Raw genomic sequence first — 11,818 nt, forward strand, 5'->3', positions numbered from 1 at the left:
CATTTACTTTCAAAACATTAATATTTATAGCCAATGATTCTATAATATTGATGTTGATTCAGGTAAGCATATGCTTATTTTGATTTTACTACTATAAAATGTATTTTGTTATTGGCAGTTTGCCATTAGACTTGTGGTCAAAGGGTTCAGTTTAGGAGAATTGCTGTGAAATGTGATGTCACAGCTGCTGCTGCTGTTATGTATATGATCAGCCTCTGTTTTAGGATCAATTTATGGGCCTTTCCTGTGACAGCTCCCAGTATTTCCTATTCAGTCCAACCCCTTCCTGCCATTTCCCATTAAAAAGAATCCAGTCATCACTAATCCAATTCGTCACTAACATTAACAGACATTAACATTAATGGCCCACTCATCATTCTGTCCCTTTCTCTCACTGGTTGCCTGGGTGTTGAGTACTTTTCATTGGAACCTTCCTCGTGTAAAAGTTGTACACATTGTTACTCAGAACTCAAACACCACTGACAGAACTGTGTATATACCTTATTGATGGTTATTTAGAAAGAAGAACAGGGATGTTTGCTGTTATTTCTAAGATTTTGTTTTTAGACCTAGTAAGACCAATGCACTAAAACTGAACCCAAATGAATTTCTAAGATAAGGAAAATGGATATAGGATGAATGAATATACTAGTTAGAGTGTACGTAGTTTCTTGCCAAATTGGAATATAAAGTTTTAATTGCTAAAGATAAGGAAATCTAAAATATTAAAAAAAACCAAACGTGAAAGCTCAGAGTGAGGTTAGAGAAAATGCGTGTTCCTTGTATTGTCTTTAGGGATGGACTAGGGGAATTGTGGCTGGCTCCTCAAGTGGGATTAAGAATGGAAGTGTCCCCCATTGGTCACTGTGGCCCAGAGTCTTCCCCTTTACTTGATAGGCCCAGAAACTTGAACTCTGTCTATATACCCTGTTATGGGCTGAATTGTGTACCCCCCCAAATTAATGTGTTGAAGCCGTCATCCCAGTATGTCAGAATGTGGTTGTATTTGGAGATAGGGCTTCTAAAGAGGTGAGTAAGTTAAATTGAGGCTGGTAGATTGGCCCTAATCCAATCTGACGGGTGTCCTTATAAGAGGAGGAAATTTGACACCAGATGTGTGCACGGAGGAAAGATAATGTGAGGACACAGCAAGAAGGCAACCGTCTGCAGAAATCAAACCTGCCAACACCCCATCCTGGACTTCTATCCTCCAGAACCGTGAGAAAATAAATCTCTGTAGTCTGAGTCACCCGGCGTGTGGTATTTTGTCATGGCAGCCCTCACAAACTCACACGTGCCCAAGGTGACAGCTCTGGAAGCAGCAGATTGGCCAATTCGCAGTGGACTGAAGTGACAGCTGAGTGTCAATTGCATCGTTTAGAGTGGGAAGTATAACAGAAGGAGACCTGACTCCTCAAAGCAACTAGTTGGCATAGTCTTTCTTCGAGGGGAATCTTTGTGAAAGTAAACTTGTTCTCGTGAAACTTCAGGGAGGGACCAGTCCTTCGTGGAGGGTACCTCCTTCCTGCTTTTGTGCTGGACACATTGCTATAATCTTACTTTTGACTTTCTTTTTTCTTGGTGCCCTACTGACCCAGATCGCTCCCGTGTTAACGCGCTGCACAGTCCTTGCCCACAGCCCCTCTAAGTCCTTCTTATACCCTGCGCTCTGCCACTCTGGCCAGTTTGTTGGACCAGTGTGGCCCCTGACTTCTGGGCAGCTGGGGATAATAATACTTGTAATCAGAGTGCTTGTCATGTGCCAGGAACTATATTTAATATATAATTAACAGAAAAATCATCATGTAATATTGTTCATGCTTAAAACAAAGTGAACATAAATGTAAGAATTCTGGTATGTTTTTATAAATTTACCTATGTTAGGAATTTCTGGTCATCATGTTTTTCTTAAGACATGAGAGGCAAAGTACTGTGGCAGAACATATATATATATATATATTATATATATATATATATATATATATTTAAGATTGGCACCTGAGCTAACATCTGTTGCCAATCTTTTTTTTTTTCTTTTCTTTCTCCCCAAAATCCCCCAGTGCATAGGTGTATATTCTAGTTGTAGGTCCTTCTGCTTGTGCTATGTGGGACGCCGCCTCACTGTGTCCCGACGGGCTGTGACATGTCCGTGCCCAGGAACCGATCCAACGAAGCCCTGGGCCATCGAAGTGGAGTAGGCGAGCTTAACCACTCGGCCACGGGCTGGCCCCCAGAACTTATATTTTGAATGTTCTGAAATTGAGTTGATTATCTCAAGTTGCTAGTCTTTCTGAAAAATGTGTGTTACATCTATCTATCTAATCCATCTGTCTGAACTAGAAAGCAACCATAAGTCTAAAATTTCTTTGCTCCTAACCCTGAAGCTAATGTATTCTCTTTCAAAGACACATTATGAAAGGAAGTCAGGGGAAGGTGTAGTAACAGTCTTTAAAGTTCTTTTTTCCTTTCCTTTTCCATTTTCCTGTATATGATAGCGCTTTGAGGTGGGTGACCTTGCCAGGAGACTTTTGCATTCTCTTGAAGAATGAAGTGCCGTAATTCTAGTCCAGATGCAGCCACGTGGCAATGTTGCGTCTCTGCTAATAAAGATTACAATTTATGTTAAACCACTTAGAAAACCATCTCCTTGAGCAGAGGTTCAACGACGTCTACTATTAGAAGGATGTTGAAAGAAATATCATATTTCATTTATTATTGAAACAATTTGAAAATGGCATTGTAAGTAGCAAAGAGTAAAGTGCTTTCACTTGTTTGATGACAAATTTATGATTTCTGTTTATTATGTTTAAGTACATCTATAGGTAATTGCACTTATTAAGGAAAAGTGATTTTTTTTTTGCAGGCTTCAGGCACTGTTTAAATTATTCATTGACTAGAGCAGTTTTTGATTTGAGGCTTACACTCCACGGTGTTAACTTTTATTTTATCAATATACTTATGTATGCATATGTAATCACAGTAGCTACACACAAGGGCCAACTTTGTTTGGGCCTTTCCTACATGCACTTGAACTGTACCCTCTCTCATGCCAAGGGTTCTGTTGGGGGTCTGGGCACGGATGAAGGCACAGGGTTGCACCCAGTCGTCACCCCTCTCCTCCTTTAGAGCTCTCCTCGCCTCTCCCTCCTCCTGGTGTGGCTGCTTAAGGGAGTTCTCGGCACCAGTCATGCCCAAGCTGACTCTCTGGGCAAGGCTGTCAAGGCGGGAGGCGACGCAAGAAAGAGAGGCTGCTGCTCCGGCCACTGTCTGCAAGATGCCTCCTGTATTCTCTCCTGGATCTCTGGACTTTCTCTTTTTCTACCTCCATTTTCAGCTTTAAAAGGTTCTGTAAGATCCTATGCCGTATATTGGTGGTTTTTCTGCCAGTTAAATAGGGCATAGCAGGTCCTGTTATTTACATTAAAGGAATAGTGTCTGTGCTCTTCTGTGCTTCTCTTTTTCTTTCTTTTTTAATGTACTGTATCTCGGTGATCCTTCCACATCAGCCCCTAGAGAGCTACCACATTCTTTTTAGTGATGGCGTGGTGTTCATCTTATGGAATAACCACATGGCGTTCCGTGGTGTGGAATACCAGCACAGTGTGGTGGACATATAATTGTTCCTTCCCTCCCTCCCTTCTTCCCTCCTTCTCTTTGTTCCTTCTTATCAAACAAGGCTGAAGTGAATACTCTTGGACATATATCTTTGACCACGGGGAAGAGTATATTTGTGGTATAGATTTCCAGTCTACTTGAAATTCCTTGGTCAAATGGTAGGGGAATTTTATATTTTATTAGATATTGCCAGATTTCCCTGCAAAGAAATCGTACCAGTTTACACCTCTACTAGCAGTGTATGAGGATGCCTCTTTCTCCTTATCATCAGAAATACTGTTGGTGACTGATTTTCAAGGTCATTCTTCTACCTTCTCTTTACTTGTTTGTTTACCTTCAGGCTGCGTGCTAGGACCTCATTCAAGTCCTTTTTGAAGTTTCCACTCACTTCTTTGACTTCAGCTGCCACCCATGTCCCGACAGTCCCAAACCTGAACCTCTGCCCTCGCCCCGGTTCCGCTGGGCATTTCCATCTGCTCTTCACGCTTTTTTTTACACCTAACACTTACAATCCCAAATATTATCTCCCCTTCACGTACCTCCCCCAACCCCACAGGTAGTCCTGTTGTGTTCTCATCCTTGATTCATGCCTCCATCCGCCCAAATTCAGACCTTGGAGAGGCCGTGGCAGGTGGTCAAATTCACGGACTTTGGAGCAAGACTAACTAGGTGTGAACTCTGCCACTTATCAGCTGTATGACCTTGGGCAATTTCTTAACTTTGTGTGCCTAAAATATCCCCATCTGAAAATGGAAATAATAATAAAACTTCATAGGGTTGTGGTGAGGATTAATGAGTTAATATACGCTATGTGCTTAGAATAGCGCCTGTTACATGATAAATCCTATATGTAAGGGCTTTTTATGTATTTTGACTCCTCATATCTAATTAATTACCAAGCCCTATAGATTTTAACTCCAAAACATTTCCTGAAATCATCCTCTTGTCTCTAGTCCCACCGATGCTGCCTTAGTTCAAGCTGCGAGTTTCTTTTCCTGGGATGACCGTGGTGAGCTAACGGGTCTCTTCGCTTCCCGCCTTTGCCCTCTGTAGCAAATGTTATATTTCTAAAACCCAGAACTAATTTTTTTACTCTCTGCTGGACTTCAACTCTTTTGTCTGCCCAGCACTCCAGGTCTTCTTTTTCCAGGAAACGCTTCTTCCCAACTGTGTGGTGCCAACGGGAGCATCCGTTTCTCTCCTCTCTGCCAATCTTGGTCACAACTGTTTGAACTAAGCAGGCACGTAATTCAGGCTGCCCCACTTAGAACCCTTCCCTGAGATCTTTCAAACTATAACTGTGGAAAGAGAGTCAGTCTCCCTCTTGTCTTGAAACTGGCAAGACAACAAAGTTTTGGAATTATAGGCAATGAAGTTCCTGCCCTGTGGAGAAAGATGGCATAAAGCTGAAGAGAGGAGAGATGACAGATAGAAGCTTGGCATTTAACTTTCTGCTTTCAGCTGACCCATGGTCCATCAGCCCCCCAATGTTCCTCACGTTAATGGGTCTTTAATCAACTTCCCTTTTTCTAATTTTTTTTGAGTTGAGTTTCTGACTCTTGCAACATTTATCATGAACACTAGAGCTTCATATTCTGTTGATTTTCATTTAAAAAATTATAGTAAAATTTTATAATTTCACCACAAATTCAAGGAATGAAAAATAAAGGCACTGGTAGAATTGCAAAGGTACATGTGAGAAAGAGAAATGCAGCCTCCGACTACGAGGAACTGCCAGGCGCTCTCTGCTAAGCCTTGGTGTTCTCCTGAAGGCCACTATGACCGGACGAAGTGAGACAGAAAAACAAGACCCCTCCCCCTCATCATCTTGTCTAAGTAGAAACAAGGTCAGCCTGCAAACCACAAAAACATAAGACCTCCCCCCATCCTGGTGAATACGAACAACTGCTGCTGCTTTATTAATGACACTGTTGCCTCATAAATAAGGTTTATTAGGACACCCCATCATAGAATTGCCCCCACTTCCTGACATTTCCTTGAATCCTACCAAAAGCCAAACACAAGCCCAAATCCTGAAAGCCCTTTGTGAATACGTTCTGTCTCAGACACCCACAGTTCCCTACGGTGTGTGCTCTCCTCCTGCAAGGAGCAAGAAGCCCAACTTGTTCGACTGCAGCATGTTCCTGGTGGTCTTCGGCTAGAGGGCATTGACACACGTTTAAAACAGTCTTGGCTGGGTCAGCCCGGTGGTGCAGTGGTTAAGTTCGCACACTCCCCTTTGGCGGCCGGGGGTTTGCAGATTCCGATTCTGGGCATGGACCTTATCAAGCCATGCTGTGGCAGGTGTTCCACACATAAAGTAGAGGAAGATGGGTACAGATGTTAGCTCAGGGCCAGTCTTCGTCAGCAAAAAGAGAGGATTGGCGGTGGATGTTAGCTCAGGGCTAATCTTCCTCAAAAAAAAAAAAAAAAAACCCTACCAGTTTCGGTTGAAGAGTTTTTCATTCTATTTAACCTCAAGATACTCAAGTATATTTTGGACAGTTTCTGGGAGCTCCCAGTATATTATTATAGTTATAATGACTGATAAAACACGCTATCATAAAAGACAAGGCGAAAGGACATTTCATGAAAAGCCTGTTGTTCTGCCATCGAAGTTAGATAGCACTTTGCTTTCCAAACTAGCAAATAGTGTTAATATTTCTACCACATTAACTAGGGACTGTCTCCTGGAAATGTAAAAGCTCTAGTACCCATGCATTTTGATTAAAACCTGAAGGTGGCAGTAAATTCCTACAAGACTTAGGTGCTTAATTTAGAATTTGTATTTGTTCTCCTAATTATTCAAAATCATGTAGTGAGGCTGCAGTTGTATTAATTCTATTACGTACTTATCAAGGCGTATTCAGGAAGAAGATAAAGTTAGAAACAAGGATTATATTGTTATTACCGTTTATTGACTGAGAAAGATTTACCATGTAAAAGGCTTAGGAACATTGCAGTGGATTATATGCTTTACAGTTACTATAGAAACACAGTATGTAATTAAACAAAAGGAAACATTAGAACTTTTAATACAGATCAAAGTGCTCTGAAGGGATGTGGCAGTAAAGAGACAGTTTATATTTGTCTATTAAATTATTAACCCTAGGCTTTTGCTCCACACTTCTCCAATTTTATCCTCAATGTTCTTCAGGTAGAATTTTGTATAGTTGTATTTTTACCCAATGACCTACTTATAATCAATAGAATCTCTAGACTATTATTAATCAAGAATGGCCTAATGAATAATTTAATATAGCAAATTTACAAATAGCAAATTTATAAAGATTAATCTGTATTGGAAAATGAATTGCTTCATTGGTCTTTTATATAAAGATCTAGAAATAGATCATTTCATTGTTCCTTCTCTTAGAAGATAAGCATTGTCATTGGTATGTTGAGTTATACCAAAAATTATAACAAGGTTTTAGTGACCTCAGTGTATAGGCACAAGATTTTTATAGCTTTAAAAATTAGGAAGCATAGAATTTCTAGAACCTTTCTAGATAAAAGGTAAAATAAACAAGAAGTATACATATTAGAGTGTAAATACACAAAATAAAGTAATCAGTCTTGTTGAGCAAGATAAATAATGCTCTGTTTTAAAGACTTCCCTATGATGATGCTGACATGGAAATAACTATCAGTTTAGAAATTGTTGATATGGATGATCTGAGTTTTCAAGATATTTTATCCCTCCACTTAATTTTATTTAACTCTTTTCTTTCAAAGATTTTATATTTTCCTTTTTCTCCCCAAAGCCCCCGGGTACATAGTTGTATATTTTAGTTGTGGGTCCTTCTAGTTGTGGCACGTAGGACCCTGCCTCAGCACGGCTTGATGAGCGGTGCCATGTCCGCGCCCAGGATCCAAACCAGCAAAACCCTGGGCCGTAAAAGCAGAGCGTGTGAACCCAACCACTTGGCCACGGGGCCGGCCCCTATTTAACTCTGTTTTTAAAGTCATACTATAATAATAGCTACTTTATTAACAATAGTAAATGCAAATTTAATTTTCACAATTCTGTAGAAGTTTTTTTTTTCTTTTTTGGTCATCTTTTTTAGGCAGTTAGAAATTTTACAGAGACTGAAAGAGGATAGTCATGGGTTTGGTTTTTTTTTTGACCGGGAAAAGTGTAAAGTTAGAAATATAGACATATGACATATATTTATTCCAGAAATATTGACACATGCTCACAATAAAAAATTTCCAAAACATCTATTTTTAATATAACAATTTTCAATAATTATAAATGACTAGTCTGTTTCATTTTTAAATAGTGCGTCTATTTGTTTGTAATACTTGAAAATGTGGTAAAATTAAAAAAGAACGCCTTTTAACTATAGATTCTATATAATTTAGAGATCTTTTAACTTATGGTACTTGAATTCCATTTCGTTCGTTGGTGAACTTAATAGTAAATATAAATATAACACCCTATGGCCTATCACCAGCTTAAAACTTAAAATGTACCAACGATATCTGCATTATTTTGTAGTTATTCACTAGTGGTGGTTAATACTGGCTGCCAGCAGAGGGCGCTTTGAGGTTTATCTGTTAGAATTCCAAGACGTTGGTGGCGGAAGAGTCTAGACTCTTCAAATGGGTTTCCTAGGAGTAAAGACATCTCTAACATTTCTTTATTGCCTATGATTTCCTGTCTCGTTTTACAAACTCCCAGACTGTCTGGCAAGGGATAAGACGGCCATCTGAAAAAACCAGCTGCCGTTCCTAGCAGACAGAACCACAGGTGTCTAAGAGACGGTCTTGTGATGTGAAATCTGAGGGAGGCAGGAGGCTCCCTGGATTTTTCTCCCAGACTCTTTCCAACTGACTCCATCACCACTGTCAGAGTTCTCCCCTAGAGATCGGTATGGAGCCCAGAAATCAAAGTTTGTGGTTTTAAAACTGTCTAATTTAGTCAACAAGAATGTAAACACCAAATAGAAAAGAGGAAGCCTGAGGGGGAACCAACGCTGAGGTAGTCGTCCGGATGACCGAGGGCGGCGGTCTTCATCCTTTCTGATAGGGATACATGTCCCAATACATCCATGTGTATGCACACCATATACCACACACACCCCTAAAACAAAAGTGCCTTGAAACAATATTTACCCTTATAATGTATGAAAGAGGTATATATAATTCTTAAATACTTAAATGAAACCTAGAAAATAAATTCTAACTGGGTTTTTCAAGGAACCTGACACACTTGATTTACAAATGTATAAGGAAGAAGAAATGCCAAGAATAGCCAAAACACTTCCAAAGAAGAATAACATGAGGAGATAGCCCCTTATCAGATACCAGAATTTTAATAAAGATTCAGTTATTAAAACAGTGAAATAGTGGCATAAGCATAGGTGATGAGATCCATGGAGCAGAACAGAGCTCAGAAGCACACTCATCACCCTTGTGCATCTACAGATGTTTGATTTATGGCAGAGGGGGTGTTGAGAGCAATGAGAAGAGTGGACTTCTCAATAGTGGTTTTGGAAAAATAGTTACCCATAGGAAAATATGGAAATTGGACTTCTACCTTTACAGAAAAATTAATTTCAGATGGAAACTTCTGGAGCGATGATGATGACAGCAGCATAGTTTTTCAATCCCTTTTCTTCTCCACATAAAAACAGTCAGAGAAACTAGATAGGAAGACTAGAAACTGATGGACTCCATTTACAGCAAAACTAAATGGAGAATTTTCCCTGAAAACCCCGGCCGACAAGGCAGTGGTGCCCAATGCCATCAGCCACAAAGCACAAACAGCATCTGTGGGGAGGAGGAAGAAGGAGGCAGCAGGGAAGAAGCACACCCTGAAAGTAGCCAGCAGTTGTTCGCTGGGAGGTGGGGTGGCCAGTGTGAGGAGAGCAGCTGAAACTTGGAGAGATTTTCTCTCTCCAACACCGGGTGAGTGCAGGAGGCCGGCAGTAAGAAGCTGGTGGAGCTGGAGGAGTCTGGCCCCATGGGCTCTCATAATGGACCTGTCAGGGCCCTGTGGGTCAGGGCCCCGCAGTGAGGAGAAACTTCTGGGAATGGCATCAAAACTGAGCAGGATAGAGACAGTAGAGATGAAGGAAAAGAGAAAGTTCAGCTTGAAGTGGGGTAACAGAACCAAAGAAGTCCAGAAAACAAGCTGCCATATTACTGAGCGCCACTCAGAAACAACTGAAGAGGGAGCTCTGTGATGCTGGAGAAGGTTTTCTGCACCTGGCTTGTCTAGGGGTCCAGAAAAGCCATTTTCGTATAAAAATAAAAAGTATCAAGGTCAAATCCCATACAAAGTTATTACCAGACAAAGAGAGTAAGGCATAGAATAACATTCCTATGCCAGAAAGATATGTCCTCAAAACAGATCAAAGCTGTGATCCAGGGGATGGGTCCCATGGCCAAGTGGTTAAGTTCACGAGCTCTGCTTCAGCAGCCCAGGGTTTTGCCAGTTAGGATCCTGGGCGTGGACATGGCACGGCTCGTCAGGCCAGGCTGAGGTGGCGTCACACATGCCACAACTAGAAAGACCCACAACTAAAATATACAATTATGTACTGGGGGGATTTGAGGAGAAAAAGCAGAAAAAAAAAAGAAGATTGGCAACAGTTTTTAGCTCAGGTGCTAATCTTTAAAAAAAAAACCAAAAAAAACCCCCCAACAAACTGTGATCCACTATTTCACAACAACTGAAAGATACTAAGGAAATGTTACAAAACATGAAAGAACAAAACATATCACAATTAGAAAAACTCAGAAATGAGGTGACAGAGGTCAGCCAGAAATACAAAATAAAAGAAGAAATCATTTCAAAAGTGAAGACTAAACTAGAAGATACACGAGTGAATAAACCCACTGCATATTGCCTTAGAAGAAATAGATGGGGAAAAAGAGGAAAAATAAAAAATGAAAAATCAATGAAGTGTGAGATTAAAAGGATTCAAGAGGAAGTGACAAATATTGAAGATAGACAACGAAGATTGATTCCATGGATTATGGCATCCCTGAAGAAGAAAGCCAAAGGAAAGGAACACAACAAATACAGAAAAATATAATAAGGAAAACTTCCCTGAAATCAAAAAAGATTTGAATTTTATATTGAAAGCATAATTGAGAATATCAAATCAGAAGAACCAGTCACAAGACATATTCTAGTAAGATTACTGAACTTTTAGGAAAAAGAAAAATTGGGGGGATATCTAAAAAAAAAAAACCCATGTGACTTATAAGGAAAAAACTTAGATTATCATTGTATTTTTTCAGCAGAATGCTCTATGCCAGAAGAAAGTTGAGAAATGTATTTAAGATACTCAAAGAAAGAAAGTGCAAGCCAAGAATTTTATATTCAGCAAAACTAACTTTCAGAAATAAAGGGCACAGGGGCCAGCCTGGTGGCATAGTGGTTAAATTCACACATTCTGCTTTGGCAGCCTGGGGTTCACAGGTTTGGATCCTGGGCGTGGATCTAGCACCACTTGTCAAGCCATGCTGTGGTGGCATCCCACATAAAATAGAGAAAGATTGGCACAGATGTTAGCTCAGCAACAATCTTCCTCAAGCAAAAAGAGGAAGATTGGCAACAGATGTTAGCTCAGGGCCAGTCTTTCTCACCAAAAAAAAAAAGAAAGAAAAGAAAGAAAGGGCACAAATTGTTGTCAACAGACAAGAACTCAGGACATGTTATTCCAGTGAACCATACTTCGGAAATCCACAAGAGGATGAGCTTCAGACACCAAAGTGCCCAGAGGCACATCAAAATAAGGGGATTAAATACATACTTTACTGTACAACTAGGACTGAGGGATAAGAGCAGTGGCGTGTTGTTTGAGAAATAACATACATTTCAAATTAAAACACCTTGTTTTTCAGCCTATACCTATAACTTTAGTGTGAGATGCTATTTCTTGGAAAATCCATTACCAGTTTTTAAATTTATCTCCCCAACAACAGAGTCATGGAAGTCAGACTTGGTAAATGCAAGATTACTCTCTGATTCAGCAAAGAAGTCACTCATGCATGTTATTGATGAATGAGATTCCTTCTAACATGAAGGTTGGTTGATACTTTTGTTTATATTAATAAGACAAACAATGTGAACAATGAAGATATGTATCAGAACTTCACTCGTTTGTCAATAATGCAAGTGACCTCTGATGAACTGGATAATAGTTTTCAAATATTTCCTCACTTTTGGGTGCTATTCAAAATGTAA

This window comes from Equus caballus, chromosome 1 (genome assembly GCF_041296265.1).
Source record: "Equus caballus isolate H_3958 breed thoroughbred chromosome 1, TB-T2T, whole genome shotgun sequence".
NCBI classification, from domain to species: domain Eukaryota; kingdom Metazoa; phylum Chordata; class Mammalia; order Perissodactyla; family Equidae; genus Equus; species Equus caballus.